Source organism: Polypterus senegalus, chromosome 16 (genome assembly GCF_016835505.1).
Source record: "Polypterus senegalus isolate Bchr_013 chromosome 16, ASM1683550v1, whole genome shotgun sequence".
NCBI classification, from domain to species: Eukaryota; Metazoa; Chordata; class Cladistia; order Polypteriformes; family Polypteridae; genus Polypterus; species Polypterus senegalus.
In genome coordinates this window covers 64,834,680-64,851,470 of record NC_053169.1, presented here as the reverse complement: position 1 = coordinate 64,851,470, position 16,791 = coordinate 64,834,680, and positions in this window count along the sequence as shown.

Genomic DNA, 16,791 nt, shown 5'->3' with positions numbered 1-16,791 from the left:
AAAGAAAAGGGATCAAATCCAATTTAATCTTGAAAAATAAAAGAAGGAAGCACTCCCTCTACTTAGTTTGCAAAAACTTGAATCTCAAGATCTTAATGGAATACTCCACCAAAAAATCATATTTTTATATGTTTTATGATCCCCATTTAGTTTTTTAGTGTTGGCCAAGAAAAATGTTTTCATGTTGAATGGTTAGAAAGAAGTTTATCACATAACAGAACTCAATGGTCACCAATTCAGTACAAAGGGAAACAATGTCAAGACATCCATGAGAAAAAGAAAGCAAATGTAATGTTACTTGTGTCACACAGTCCACATGTCTTTTATACAGTCGCCATCTCAAAATATGCAAAACAAATGCTTCTTTGCTAGTGTTAAATAGATACTTCTTGAATTATCAGTTCATACACAAACAGTAAACCCAAACACTCATGTGACTTTTTAAATCGAAGAAATGGTTGTTGACCACAGGGATAGATGGGTCTTCAAGTTAAAAACTCTGTATTTATCCATGGTTGTTTCCTCATGTTGTTTGTGGCTGTAAAAAGCTGGTTACCACTGAGTTCTGCTATGTGGTTAACAGTCAAAGTACATGAGGTAAGTATCATATATAAAGAAATATAATTTTTGGACAGAGTACTTCTTTACAACTGTTTTTGAACAGGGAAACTGCAATAAATTAAATTCTGTATGCAAACACAGCCTTTTGAAGAGTTAAGTGGTCTCACATCTTGCATATTCGTCATTAATTTATGGAGATGTGGCAACTTAATCCTTTCGATTTTCTGGTTTGCAATTTATTTTTTGTGAAACATGGTACATTTTTTGTCCCCTTGGATATAATTTAAATATCTTGCAAAGAGGTCTGCCAGCTATCTCTTGAGATGTGTTACTTTCAACAAAACTATCAATTTGTGTGGAGATACATGTAATAAAATCTTCATCGGCTAATAATAATGGGTTGAGTCACCAACTGAGAGTTAAATTAGCAGTGCTTGATATTGTCAACTTCAGGAAAAATGAAAAATGGTGTGAAATTACAGTGGTATCAGAATTATGAGATTTGACACATGCAAATTTTTATTGATAGAGCTGCAATCAATTTATAACTAACTATGATGCATTGAAGAGAAAAATGCATATTGTTTTTATTATGAGGAAAAAAATCGACATGAGTCTGGCAAAGTGGTGAGTGTTGTTGCAGTTGAAGGTAAACTATCTAAAACATGGTTTAATACAGGTAGTCCCCAGGTTATGAACATCTGATCTACGCCTTATGAACAGGGCCGCAGCTGCGACACATGCGCCTCAGTAACTACCGCCCTGTCATCTTCGGCCTGGGGACGCTGCAAGCTGTGGCTGGACGGAGGCTGGAGAGGGGTGATTTTGCTGCTTGTGCAGTGTAGTGTCCCTCGGGCCGGCATCAAGTGGTGACCCGTGCTCCATAGTCACTGGGGCCACAGCTATCGCTCGTGTGCAGGACAGAGGCTTGATGGGGCGGTTTGCTGCCCACCCACTATGCTGCTGGATGGAGCGGAAGGGGGAGTTTCACTGCCCACCCCATTCGTTCTCGGTGGGTGGCTGGTAATGCTGCAAGCTGTGACCCGGTTGTGGCTGAACGGAGGCCATTGAGGGTGAACGGGGTGGTGGGGGGTAGCATTGTAGTGTGCATCGGCTGGCTGCCTGTTGAATGGGGGCGGTGGTGGGTGATTCACTAACCACCTTTGGCCACACCATGTTTGTTCTCGGTGGGCGGACGCTGCAGGCAGCATACTGTAGTGGAGGTGACTGTGTGGTGGGCGGGTGATGAGCTGCTCCTATATGTCTCTTGTCAGTAAATCATACGTGTTGACGATGGGTGCCTTCCTGCTGTTATAACGTTTACAGTGCTGTACAGAAGAGCTCATCTTAACCTTTTGTCTTCACCCTTCAAGAATGTCTCTGAAACACAAATCTGATGCAAGTGCTGGTGATACAGTAAAGAAGAGAAAAACCATCACCATTGAAAATAAAGTAGAAATAATAAAAGGTCAGAGAGAGGTGAAACTCCATCATTCATTGGCAGAGCACTTGGTTACAGTTGGTCAACAATAGCATTTATTAAAATAATGGACCTGTTCTGACTTACATACAAATTCAACTTTAATACAAACCTACAGTCCCTATCTTGTATGTAACTCGGGGACTTCCTGTACACAGTCAAAATCTTGTGTTATATGTTTGCCACTTTGGAATATTAGCAATTAACTCCTTAACATCCCAATTAGGCACTTATCTGCTGGTTAGAATTAAGATAGGTTTGTTTACTTTTTCTGTTACTATAATATAACACTCTATAGTGATTTTCTCAGAAGCCACTAATGGGGCTGCTTTATGAATAATTTTTACAGCTAATGTTTATGCTATTATTGAAATGTAATACCTGTCCAACCAAGTTTTCCTTCAACCTAGGTTGATATTTAATATTTAAAGTGTCTCATATAATAAGTCTATGTCTAATTTACATAAAGTGAGATTTGATATGACTTCTTTTTAATTTGAAAGTAAGACCCTTGCTATGGCACTTTCTGTTTCTTAACACTAGAATTACCAGAGCCTACGAAAAAACTCGTAATTCCGTCCCACCTTAAATCGCTTCTTATATCCCTTCACACCTCTCCATGGCGCCCTTTGTCTTCTAAATGTGCTGATAAAGAGAAGCTTGGAGCAGCCGGCTATTCCATCCCCCCACCAATTTAGAACGTGCACGAACTTCTCTTAGCTCATGCCTTGATTGAGTATCTGGGAGTGAAGTGGAGTTTTAGAGTGGAAATAATAGATCATTATTTGGAACACACACATTTCATGTCTGTTCTGTTTCTACAGTAATCTGTGTCAACACATTGTTAAAACAGAAACGTTTTTTTATATTCTAGTAGTAGATGACAAAATGTAGGCATAAACTATATAATGTATGAAGCCTGAAGTCCAAATAGCAAAGAAACATTCTCACAAGAATAACACAATTGCGCTTTTATTCAAAAATATAACTGCAGAAACAAAAAGCCGCCTTAACATGCGACATTGACAGCAATTTAGTGTAACTGCCTCCGTGGTTCAATAGACTCAGCCCCCGCTTGAAAATCAAGAGGTCGTGAGTTCGAACCTGCGCCTCTCCGTTTTGAGAAGTAAACTGCTCTTAGTCTTACTGTTTTAGAATAAAAGCATACAGTACATTTGATTTCAGTCTGTAACAGCTGGTGCAATTTATGATCCTTGTAAAGGTTAGCTTTTTTTTTTTTTTAATTCACTTTTCATTCTCTCAGTCGTGTTCAGAATCAATCCATACAACCCCATCTGACACGGCTGTTTTCACTAAAGACGCGCTATAGCTCTGCAGTGTACCACGATGCATACTAATGCCCCCCCACCCGGTTCTGACACACATACGCTGGCGAAGCTGCCTTCTTCATATCTCACCGTCACTTGATTTTCTTTTTATTCAGTTTTATTGAGTGTTCCTGCCAGTCCCCGCATGTTGCTGTATGCTGGATATTTTCACATGTATTGTCTCTTTCTTTCAGGTGTGTAATAGAAACCACAGCATAGAGAGAAGTGTGTACAGGAAAAGGCGATGGAAAAAGTGCACTTGAACAAAAGGGGATGGGGAGGGGTTGGCGTTAGTATGCATCGTGGTACACTGCAGAGCTATAGCGCGTCTTTAGTGAAAACAGCCGTGTCAGATGGGGTTGTATGGATTGATTCTGAACGCGACTGAGAGAATGAAAAGTGAATTAAAAAAAAAAGCTAACCTTTACAAGGATCATAAATTGCACCGGCTGTTACAGACTGAAATCAAATGTATGCTTTTATTCTAAAACAGTAAGACTAAAAGCAGTTTACTTCTCAAAACGGAGGGGTGCAGGATCAAACTCGTGACCTCTTGATTCTCAAGCGGGGGCTGAGTCTATTGAACCACGGAGGCAGATACAATAAACTGCTGTCAATGTCGCATGTTAAGGCAGCTTTTTGTTTCTGCAGTTATATTTTTGAATAAAAGCGCAATTGTGTTATTCTTGTGAAAATGTTTTTTTGCTATTTGGACTTCAGGCTTCATACACTATATAGTTTATGCCTACATTTTGTCATCTACTACTAGAATATAAAAAACATTTCTGTTTTAACAATGTGTTGACACAGATTACTGTAGAAACGGAACAGACATGAAATGCGTGTGTTCCAAATAACGATCTATTATTTCCACTCTAAAACTCCACTTCACTCCCAGATACTCAATCAAGCTGAAGTTCGTGCACGTTCTAAATTGGTGGGGGGATGGAATAGCCGGCTGCTCCAAGCTTCTTTATCAGCACATTTAGAAGACAAAGGACGCATGGAGAGGTGTGAAGGGATTTAAGAAGCAGTTTAAGGTGGGACGGAATTACGAGTTTTTTGGTAGGCTCTGGTAATTCTAGTGTTAAGGAGACTGGCCAAGGTGAGATCTGAAAACTGGTCATTGGAGCTGTAAGACAGCAGTTCAATCCACTGTGTCACACAAATACATATGCATACATAAATAACTGTTTCAAAGATTTAGGACATTTTTTGATCCCTAAAGAGAAAGTAAAATGTATCTATTTATTTATCCATCTGTGTCCTGGTGAAAATGTATGTTGATATTAAATTTCCTCAATAATTATATTGTAGATATATAGTGCAGTTACTTTATATTTTGGAATGATGGAGAAGTTTGCTGAACATTGCAGAAAATTTTGAAATGTTTATTATTTTAAGTCCTATGTGAAAATCGATCATTTCATGTAGTTGCTCTTCTGGGAAAAGGTAATTCAGAATGAATTGATTTTCTGTTAGAAAATTTACATGCAAGAAGTATGTGTCTTGTTAGACCTCATTGATATACACCATGTATTTTAATGAAGAAAATGACGCACATATGAACTGCGTCCTAATTTTCTTTCTTCAGTTATCTGTATACTTGTGAGCTAAATTAACAGAATTTATAAGATTGGTCATTTACTGTTTTTTGTGTTTTCTGCTGTCTGGTTTGCTTGTGTGGATATTAGGATAGCCCATACAGCATGTGATTGACAGTGGTACGGCGGAGGGCAACCCATTCCATTCCATTCTGATGGAATCTGCATAAATCGCACTGTTTTTCAAAACGAGAGAGGAGGACAGCCATCGAGAACAAAATTCGGAAAAGACCTAACCAGATAGATCAACATTTGCCTGGGCCATGGGAAAAGGTTCTGCAGCTTCAAAAGACCTGTCTATTAGGTGGTGGTCAGAGATTCACTCTAGGAATGCAAATTTTGCCTTCCATTATTACTAGCAGACTCGGGTGAGCTCACAAAGCCCTTTTTTTTTTTATACTGGCTCAGACTGACTGTGAAACATTTTACAATTAAGATTTAAGCTGTCTTGGTTCAGCTGACATTCTACAATCCACTTGTTAACAGCTGACTGATACTTTGGATTTGGGTGTGAACCTTGGAGGGGGCTAGGGGTTGGATTTTCCACTGTATATATTTTATTTGCACGTATAGGAGTTAGACTTTTTGAGTGTTTTTTTTTTGTATAATATACACTCACCTAAAGGATTATTAGGAACACCTGTTCAATTTCTCATTAATGCAATTATCTAATCAACCAATCACATGGCAGTTGCTTCAATGCATTTAGGGGTGTGGTCCTGGTCAAGACAATCTCCTGAACTCCAAACTGAATGTCAGAATGGGAAAGAAAGGTGATTTAAGCAATTTTGAACGTGGCATGGTTGTTGGTGCCAGACAGGCCGGTCTGAGTATTTGACAATCTGCTCAGTCACTGGGATTTTCACGCACAACCATTTCTAGGGTTTACAAAGAATGGTGTGAAAAGGGAAAAACATCCAGTATGCGGCAGTCCTGTGGGCGAAAATGCCTTGTTAATGCTAGCGTCAGAGAAGAATGGGCTGACTGATTCAAGCTGATAGAAGAGCAACTTTGACTGAAATAACCACTCGTTACAACCGAGGTATGCAGCAAAGCATTTGTGAAGTCACAACACGCACAAGCTTGAGGCGGATGGGCTACAACAGCAGAAGACCTCACCGGGTACCACTCATCTCCACTACAAATAGGAAAAAGAGGCTACAATTTGCACGAGCTCACCAAAATCGGACAGTTGAAGACTGGAAAAATGTTGCCTGGTCTGATGAGTCTCGATTTCTGTTGAGATATTCAAATGGTAGAGTCATAATTTGGCGTAAACAGAATGATAGCATGGATCCATCATGCCTTGTTACCACTGTGCAGGCTGGTGGTGGTGGTGTAATGGTGTGGGGAATGTTTTCTTGGCACACTTCAGGCCCCTTAGTGCCAATTGGGCATCGTTTAAATGCCACTGGCTACCTGAGCATTGTTTCTGACCATGTCCATTCCTTCATGACCACCATGTACCCATCCTCTGATGGCTACTTCCAGCAGGATAATGCACCATGTCACAAAGCTTGAATCATTTCAAATTGGTTGCTTGAACATGACAATTAGTTCACTGTACTAAAAAGGCCCCCACAGTCACCAGATCTCAACCCAATAGAGTATCTTTGGGATGTGGTGGAACTGGAGCTTCGTGCCCTGGATGTGCATCCCACAAATCTGCATCAACTGCAAGATGCTATCCTATCAATATGGGCCAACATTTCTAAAGAATGCTTTCAGCACCTTGTTGAATCAATGCCACGTAGAATTAAGGCAGTTCTGAAGGCGAAAGGGGGTCAAACACCGTATTAGTTTGGTGTTCCTAATAATCCTTTAGGTGAGTGTATTTCTCCCTGTTTACTGTTGCTGCCTTATAGCTGTTTTTTTTCATGTACTATATATATTCATTTGTTTTGTTCAAGCTTATCATTTCAAAAGGGGACATACGGTGGGACACTTAGGGGTGCGATATTGTCTTATCCTTTTATCAGCCACCTTACTAGTAGGAAGGTGAGCAGAAGTGAATGGCCCATTTCAGGATGTTGGGTCCATTGCACTGGAAAACAAAAATGATATACTGTTATTTTTTAACCTTTTTTAAATCCTTGTCCTCTTTTTATTTTTTAAGCCAAAGACGTTTTTCAAAGAAGTGTAGTGTAGTGAGTGTAATAAATATAGCTAATGTCATGCTATTGAAAACACTAAATAGTCACTCCTAATCTCTCTTTTGGAGGTCACTTGAAATTAGTACGACAATCCTCCAAAGGGCTCTGTACCGGTGAGTCTGTAGATGGGGATAGATGCCGAAATAGGATCCATGTTTTATAACTGGTATGCTGGTTTTCTGTTTTTATTTTCAAAGCTCATGTTTTGTTCTGCAATTAAATGGATTTCTTGTTCACAACTCAATCATGAATGGCTTTACTCCAAATGTCTGTTAATCGTAACACATTCCCAGTTGTCAAGATTGACATTAAACTTCCTCAAGGTTGTTTTAAGGTTGTCATTCTAACAGACCCAGATTTTTATAACCATCATTAAGCTTTCAGGTTTTGTTTTGTATTTTTTACGTAATGTCTAAATGTGTTTTAACATAATTTTACAAAATTACTAAAAAGTCATCCTAATATATTCTCTTTCAGTAACAGTTATTAGTATTCTCTCAGAATATGGATTGAAAAAGTTAATGTATTACCTTTAAGAACTGCACAAAAATAAAATCTATTCATGTTATCAACAATCTTGATTGTGTAAAAATCAGTAAGTTAGTAAAAACATTTGATGGCTACACATTGATAGGCTTGCATAACCCACAGATGTTTTTAACCCATTTTTAATGTGTTGACACATACTTAATGTTACCAAAGTAAAGTGAATAATGATGAAAAAATGTAAACAATATTAATTTAGTCACAAATTTAAGGAGCCAGGAAGATCTGACCATCAGGACCATGTTGTTGCCAGACCACAAACTCTGAAACTGAGTGAGCAAACGAGAGAGAAAGACGAATGAAAAAGTGAAAGATGACATGAGTAGACCACTCTGCATCCTTAGTATGCCTCTCCAATTATAGGATTCTACTGGGCCACCTTCCACCCTCACAAACATATCTGTGAAACACAGATAAGAAGAAAGATAAAGAAACTTTCTCCAGTCAAAGGGAGGGGTGGGGCTGAAAAAGTAAGGAATTAAATTGAATTCACACCAACAAGGGGCAGCAATGTGTTAGAAAATTATTCCTCCTCAAATAGAGACAGAAAAGATTTTAAATGAGAAATGACTGGAAGACAGACGAAGTCAATAAACATGCCAAGCTCAAACTGGTAATTTAAACAATTAACCGTTACAGCACACAATGCTAATTAAAAATGAAGATTTAAAGATCAAAAAGTTGTAGATGCAAACAAAATAAAAATTTGCTCTGAACAGCTCACAGAATTAAGTAGATGCATTAAGTAGATGGGTCACTGCTGTAAAGGATATCACAAGTGATGCACACCCAAGTACTTCTGGGTAAGATCTACATGAAAATGCCAAAGCTGTGGCAGCACCTGTAACAAAACCGTAATGATGCTGTGGTAAAGCACAAAAATATTTCAACTTTTAAGGGACACATTCTAGAGAAAAGCAAATTTAATATTTGGGTTTTTTGGGTAAGAGGCCATTACTAATGGGCTTCCCATCTATTGAGAGCATTTGAGGTTTGTATTTAATAGAAACAGGTTTTATATTTCTGAAGTAGTGTCAATAATAAAATATTTGACTTTACCACAATGAATAAGTGCAGATAATTTAGTGTTGTTTGTAACCTCTGGCAACATAAGTAGAAACTCACGTACCTAATACTGACAGAATATTTGACCTTTACATTATGTTCCCTACATAAGCTCAATTTTCTCCAATGCTTTTATTTTTTACATACAAGTTTGTTTCATTAAATTCCTTTAGTTTGTATGATTTTTCACAAGAGGACTAGTATAGTCCAGAACCAGAGGTGCCTGCCTTCTTAGGAACTGGAACAATGGAGGATGTTCTCCAGAGCAGCAGCAACTTAATGACAGACTGAGAAGGTGTCAGAAGATGCCATGAAGTTGGTCAGCACAGGCCTTAAGAACTTGAGGACTGATTCCATCTGGTGCTGCGACTTCTCCTTTGTGTAGCCTCCTCTGTAATGGGTCAATTAATTATTGTTAAAGCATGTCTTTTGTAATACAGCCATCTTGATTTTTAACAACTTAAGCCAACTAGATTAAGCATTTAAAAATTAAGTCATTAGTGCTTTTGCTGTTGGGTTTATGGAATTTATAAACAATGATGACATAGTTAAAACATGTGATTTTGCATGTAACATAGATCAAACAACATACCAACATTTAACTATGTGCAATGATTACTTTATCGCACAAGTGACAAGTGAAAAAATAAAATGACCTGTTTATATTCAGCTACTGATACCTTAAATCAATGATATTTTTAATGAATATCATTGGCTAAAAACCAAGAAAGAGGTCAGTTTTACATTGAGAGAAATTCAGCCCGGACACAAACAGACTGAAACCAGGAGTTCTTAAATCACACACGTTTAAAAAATAGAGGTCTCATAACCCAAGTCCCACACACACACAGATTCCAGCACCAAACATCCTTACTCTGGCCTTTCAATGTCCGTGGGCCGCCTCTCTTCCGTCCACTGGAGCTTTGTCCTACTCCAGCACCTGACTCCAGTTCCTAGGAAGGTGGTATGGCTAAACAGTTTTCAAAAACATGAAAAATTGTCTGCGAAATAGGGAGCAATCCAAGAAACAGACAGCATACAATATACAAATGTGTGTTCGACGATGTAACGCCTCGGCGGGGTGAATGCTGGAAGCAGCCTCAGCTCAGGTACTGCACCCTCCATCAACTGCCCCATTGTGCTGTCCTGCTACTGATGTACTACCGCATCTTAGCTGCTGTCTCCCCAATTTTGCAGTGTTGAATGTAAGAAGAAAATCAGCATATGAAGAGGACACTGGGAATATAGGCAAACTTCACATTAACAGCAACAAAGAGAAGGGCTTGAACCAAGAAAAATAGTGCTAAGTAATGCACCACTATGCTGTATTGTCATAGAGATGAAAGCAGAGTTGTGGTCAAGGGCACAGTATCACCATGGGATATAGTCAGTGGCAGCAACATTTTCAGGAAACCTGTATGGTGAAAAAGATAGAGAGAATAAGCTGGGAGAAAAAATTAAAAAATGAACAGAAGACTCACCGTCACAATCAAGACATGGTGTGCAAGCAGAAGCCACTGGAGATGGCAAGCTAAAAACAGTCCTTATTAGATTGCCTTATTTCTGTAAAAGAAAACAAATCAAATAAAGAAGAGTTTTAAGGGTGCATCAGTCAAGAAATGTGAAAACATAAATCTGATGTCATCTGACTAGAAAATATTAGGCCTTAAAGAATATAGGAAACCTAGTCAAACTAGAGCTAAACCATTGTGAAAACCGAGCACAGTTTGCTGCATCTGACATGGAAAATGTTTGAATATAACTTGTTCTGTATTCAACCAAATTATTTGGGATACAAGCAGTTCAGTTGCCAATGACAAAGACAAATGTATAAATACATATGTACTCAAACTTTGGCATGCCAAGCACAAATATGCAGTGAATGGTTTTATTGTAGTTTCTGTATCTGCCAGATTGCATAAAGATCTGCTTGGACACCAAATTGCTTTAATACTTATTTTACTTTTGATTTGTTATAAAAGCTAGTAATCTCTTTTTTGTGTATGTTTAAACCAAGCTTGTCAAATGACAAAATACAATAATAATAATCCCAAATATGAATGTAACATATTAGCAATTTATACCCATTTAAAATTAAAGCAAAAGTCATTTTAACTTTATTTATGTGATGTGAAAGGTACTTCAGTACCTTGAAACACTGCAGGTTTTAAAAAGTATATTGAAGACCAGTTGCTAGTTAATGATTAAAATATAAGTCTTTAAAATTTTATTAGAAACATTTTTCATTAAGACTTAATATAATTAAAGTGTAATGTATGCAGGCATTCCTGGTATTTGAACAAGCGATATATCACATTTACACTTAGAACATTAAAGTAATTTTGATTTTCAGTCTCAAAGTCTTAAATCCATTTGGATTTTTTTTTTTAATTAGATGCCTTTGCATGATCAATAAGTTGGTATTTGAGGTTTTAAGTATTGCTTACTAATTAAATTATGTCCCTGGGGAGCATCTAACTATATCAGTGCCCTTTTCCTTTGCTATCTGGTTTATTCCCTACCATTTAAAAAATATACTGTTGCCTAGATTCAAGACAGAAACATGAAATAGGACTAGATACAGTATAGCATATTACATTTAATATCATTTTCATCTTGTTCACAACAATTCATTCGATTTTAAAGCCTTCATACTAGAGTAAAAGATTATAGGGAGTCTGAGCCCAGCATCATCACCATTATCATAGTGTAATGAACACAAGCTACAAAGGGTGACCTGCTACATCTCACCAGCCTGATTAGAATGGGGTAAAAACAAAAGGCCAACACCTTAACTGTATTTCCTCCAAAATGCTTCCTATCCTTTTACAAAATTCATTTACTTTATTAAAATTAAAGGAATTCACTGAAAAAATATTCAACATTATCCATACCCAAACACTTAAACATGCATTGTTAAATATATATATATATATATATATATATATATATATATATATATATATATATATATATATATATATATATATACACACACAGGTATATATAGTATAAACTGCAAATTAAGATGAGCCCTTTAGAAACAAAGAAACAATGAGCGCAGTTTAAAAATGATTATAGTGAAAAAGAATGGAACCTGCCCCATCAAAAATGAGCAAAACTGGAAAAGTTGGGGAATTCCTGTTCAACGCTGCTTTTACTGTCATTAATCTTTTCTTTTCAGCTACTCCAGTACACCACCAGACTTACTGTTCGAGGTGGCTACTTATCTGAATAACAAACCTGTCAGCCACTAACTGATCAATGTTTAGGCTCAGAATACTTGTCACTCAATACCCCACTGCTTTCAGATCAATCAAATAGTTCGGCAAGGTTCCTACTTTATTTTCCTTACCATCCTTTGTTGTAGTAGGCTGGTCTCCAGCCGTTTGACTTGGTAACTGAAACACACTAATTTTTAAGAAATACAATAATACATTTTATTAATAGACATAAGGATTAAGGAAATAAGACAACTACACATATATTTTGACATATAAGACACAGGCAGACTAGACAGACAACCGTATAACATAGAGAGACTGGCTGTTTATTTTTTATTTAGAATTATAATATATCTTGGCAGAGATAAATAGTTTTATGACACCAAGAGGTTGTCAGTTCTCTGCTCCTCATACAGAGAACAGCTCATCAGCTTTTAATTTCAGGGAGAAGATTCGGAAGGTAATTTGATGAGTGAGAGCAGACTTCTCATGGGAGTTTCCTTTGAGTTTTCTTGAAATAACTGAGAGAGCCAGAGAGTGTCCCAAGCATTGGCCAAATGGGATGCGTGGAACTAGTTTTAATGGGATGTATAATTTCTCCTAATTGGATTAAAGACACTTCCAGGTTGGGTTCTTCTGCCCATCAGACTTGACATCTTTGTTTTTGCTTGAGTCCATTTTGTGCCTTCTCGCTAAGGAAGTTAACAGAGGGGCCTCCAGAGAGATAGTAGGACTGATTTACACACAAACAGATTCTGGTCCAAGCTGGAGTTCAGTCACATAGTTTGGAATGTAAATGGGGGAAGACACAGCTAGATGTCTGCCAAATCTTCTGCCTTACAGGTTTGGTGTGCTTCTAAAGCCTATCAGAATGGGAAATGCCCACTTTATCCTACACCTCCTTGGATGAGTAATTTCATTAATGAGTAATTTTTTTCACTTTCTGCAAGGACTGAACAACACAGTATGTGGGTTATTGCCGAAACAATATAAATGTCTTAGCATTTTATACCATGGTATAACATTTTACCATGTTGCTGTGTAAAATGGCCCTATATATTTTCACTGTACGAGTCAGTGAGAAGTCAAGCAAAATGACACCTTTCATTGGCTAACTAAAAAGATTACAATATGCAACCTTTCGAGGCAACTCAGGCCCCTTCTTCAAGCAAGATATAAACATCTTACATTACAACTTGCCTGAAAAAGGGGCCTGAGTTGCCTCAAAAAACTTGCATACTGTAATCTTTTTAGTTAGCCAATAAAAAGTGTTAGTTTCCTTGACTTCTCACTGCATCCATAATGGCTAACACGGTACAACACCCTAGTACTACAGACACTGTAAGAGTCATAAATTGTTCTAATATAGAAAGAATTTTCTTTTTTTCCAGCAAACTGTCAACCTTTAATATACTGTTTGAATTTCAGTGTAAAGTGATAATTTATTAAAAAAAAAATTATAAGCCTTCTAGATATTACGTTAAGATGTAATATATAGTCATAAAATTGAACTTCATTGATTTTGATATATGTACTCATCATAAAGCTAACAAAAGTATTTACATCTATAGTTTGTATGAAAAACATATATTTTAATAATATTAGGTTCCACCTACAGAAAGGCATTCAGTAAAGAAGGTCATTTTACAAGCTATTTCAGCATACCACACTTAATATCATGGTGGCTTTAGTCAGCGCAAATCAAGTTTAATAGATAATCTGAGATTATTTCAGTTTTCCAAAAGGTATTTTTTTCTCTTTAAATTGTAAAGTGTAGCAAGAAAAGAAGTATCAATGGATGCATTTCATGGTCATTTATCTGGAAATGATGAACCTGTCAGGCTACAGTCTAGTGATTTACTTTATTATTTTATTTCATCAATTGTAGCAGGAAAAGATAGGATCGAATCTATGAAATGTATCAAGAAGATGTACCTTTTTATCTGTGTTTTTTTAACTGCTAATATTAAAATAAGTATTCAAAATTTAAAGCCAAATTTGATACTCTATTAATAGCATGTTAAATTAGTGGAATTTTCACACATTTAAGTAATTTCAAATGATGACCTGAAAATTGACTAAAACTACAAGTAACAGATGCATTTTTCAAGGGATCAACATTAAACATATGCTTTAAACTTGATTTAAACTTTACATATGCAAAGGATAGCAGCGCAATAAATTTTATAAATAGTATAGGAGTAGTAAAACTACAGTATAAGCTAAATTTAAAAATAATAAAAATCACAGAAGCAGACAGATGGGAGGATATTTTGCTGTCTTCAAATGGGAGTAAAGCATACTGTACATGTGAACAGGATGCAACTCTTATAGAGAATAAATACTTGGACAATTGTTTATTTTTATTTAGAGAACTTTTTAGTTTTAGGCAGTATTTCATGTCCATGCTTCACGTAATACTAAATCTAGGAATGTAACTGTGTGTTTCTGAATACATGACTCAGTTTAGAAGGATAGATTATGGTTATGAAAATCATCAAAAGAAAATATTGAGAGATAAAGTAGTGTGTGGCATAAAAACAATCACATTCAGAAATAAACTGCAAGCCAACTCATAAATGATTTCTTGAAAAAGATCTGAAGGAGGTTCAGGCTGTTGTAATAGGAAATAAATAAAACAGAACGTCCCCAAGTCAGTGCCAAATATATTTTAGTAAAAAAAAAATTAGGCAGTTATTTTGTATTATTCATTGAAGATGGATGTTCAATCTGGAATAACTTCTAAGATAGCAAGTATTTACTATTACAAATGTTCCCTATAGCAGATTAAAAATAGATATCCAAAATATTGGGCCAAGGGAGAGAAGTACATTATAATCCTGCCTTGCACCTGATGATTGCTGGGATATGCCCCAGCTTCCTCACGACCCTGCTCTGGATCCATTGAACAAGAAAATGAATGGGTGGATAATCTTAAATAGACTTTTGAAAGACTCAATTACAGAGGAGATTATAGTATACAATGTTAAAATTAATCCCTTTATAGTACAAATTGAGGAAAAAATACTCTTCAGAGTGTGTCCTTCATCTCCTCTGAGATTGTGACTGCAAGATATATTGTCCTAATACTTTTTTTAAGGAGTCTTGACTGTTTTGTAGGTGTTTAAATGACTTTGAAATTATTACTCTGGCTGTAAGTCTGTTTGAAAGTGTGCTTCTATAGTATATACTGGGGCTAATTTTGAGAACTGATTTATTTTACAGTGAGAAAATTCTTTTAATTCGCACATAATGAACAAAATTCAAGTTGTACATTTCACAGAGTTGCGTCAATTAAGCACACTAGACAGCCAAAATCAGTTTATTAGTGTGCCTTGAAATTTCAATTGTTTTCCTGGTTTTCATCTTACTCTCTCTAATACTAACTGCTGTTCTCTCCTCTGAAATAATATGAGCATGAGAAAAAAAATACTTGTAACACATCTATGAGCATTGTCATCTGATTACCCCTTGACCCTTACCCCTGGCATATGACATGAAACATCATATGGTATTAAAGGAGGAAAAAAAAACATGTTTTTAAGCGCAGTTGGATTGAGACAAAGCAGTTCAGAAAAGGGTAGTAGAAACAATCATACTAAGAGATACTCTCTGAGGTAACAGTCTCCAGAAGTTGCCAGTGGTAACTCACAACCCACAGATCATTAACTTCACACTGTTAAGTAAAGAAAATTGTGTCTGTAACTGAAAACCATCGCCATGTGAAAAGCTTGGGATTGCATTCAGTGAAGGAAATATTTAAATTTTAAATTTAAAGAAATTAAAAGCATACTTTTTATTACAAATGTTAAACTCCTGCCTCAAATGTTTTCTAAAATGGTGTTATGTCAGGTTAGGAATACAAGTATGTATGTGCAAGGAAAAGAAATTGCATTTGGTCCCTGAAAATAAAAATATCTAAAGAAATACATACTGTACAAGACATACATCTTAACCCTTATTAACCATATAATAATAATAATGATGTAAAACATGAATCAAATTTATTTCTTATACCTTTTAATTCAATTCAACACAACATGAACCCAGATCATGTTCCAGTAGTACTTGGTGTAATTCAGAAATCTTTAGAACATTAGAATATTCTAGACTGAAATAGGCCATTCAGCACAACAAAGCACACCAGTCCTATCCTGACTAGATCATGTCTAGATAGGACGCCATTCTATTATGGAACAAACACTTCTATACTTGCTTGCACCATTACAGTTTTGTGATGCCAGTCAATCAGGATATACTGTAGGTGAGAACCTGATGAGCTCTCAGAGTTTTATATTGATCAAGCTGTGAACAACAAAAACATTTATTTGTACAGCATGTTTTCATACAAATGATGTAGCTGAAAGTGATTTACAAGATGAAGAAAGGAAAAAAGAAAAAATATAAAAATTAGGGAATACTAATTAACAAAGAATAAAGTTAGGTCCGATGGCCAGGGCTACCAGAAAAAACAAAATCTGCAGGGGTCCCAAGTCCATAAATTATCTAATGATGGTCATGTGGACCTTTGGCCTTTAATCCATCAATGTAGGGACTGCACAGTGCTTTGATCAGAAAACCGGTAAAAGAACAGCAGAGAAATTAGGAGTTGGTACAGATTTTGGAGCCATGAAAAAAAAAGATAATTAAATGCATATACAGAATATCAGAGTTACACTAAAATGAAGCCATGAGAAGCCATGTTAAAATAATGAGTTTTTAGCAGTTTTTTAAAGTGTTCCATCATATCAGCTTGGTGAATTTCTATCGGTAAGCTATTCCATATTTTAGGTGCCTAACAGCAGAAGGCTGCCTCACCACTTCTTTTAA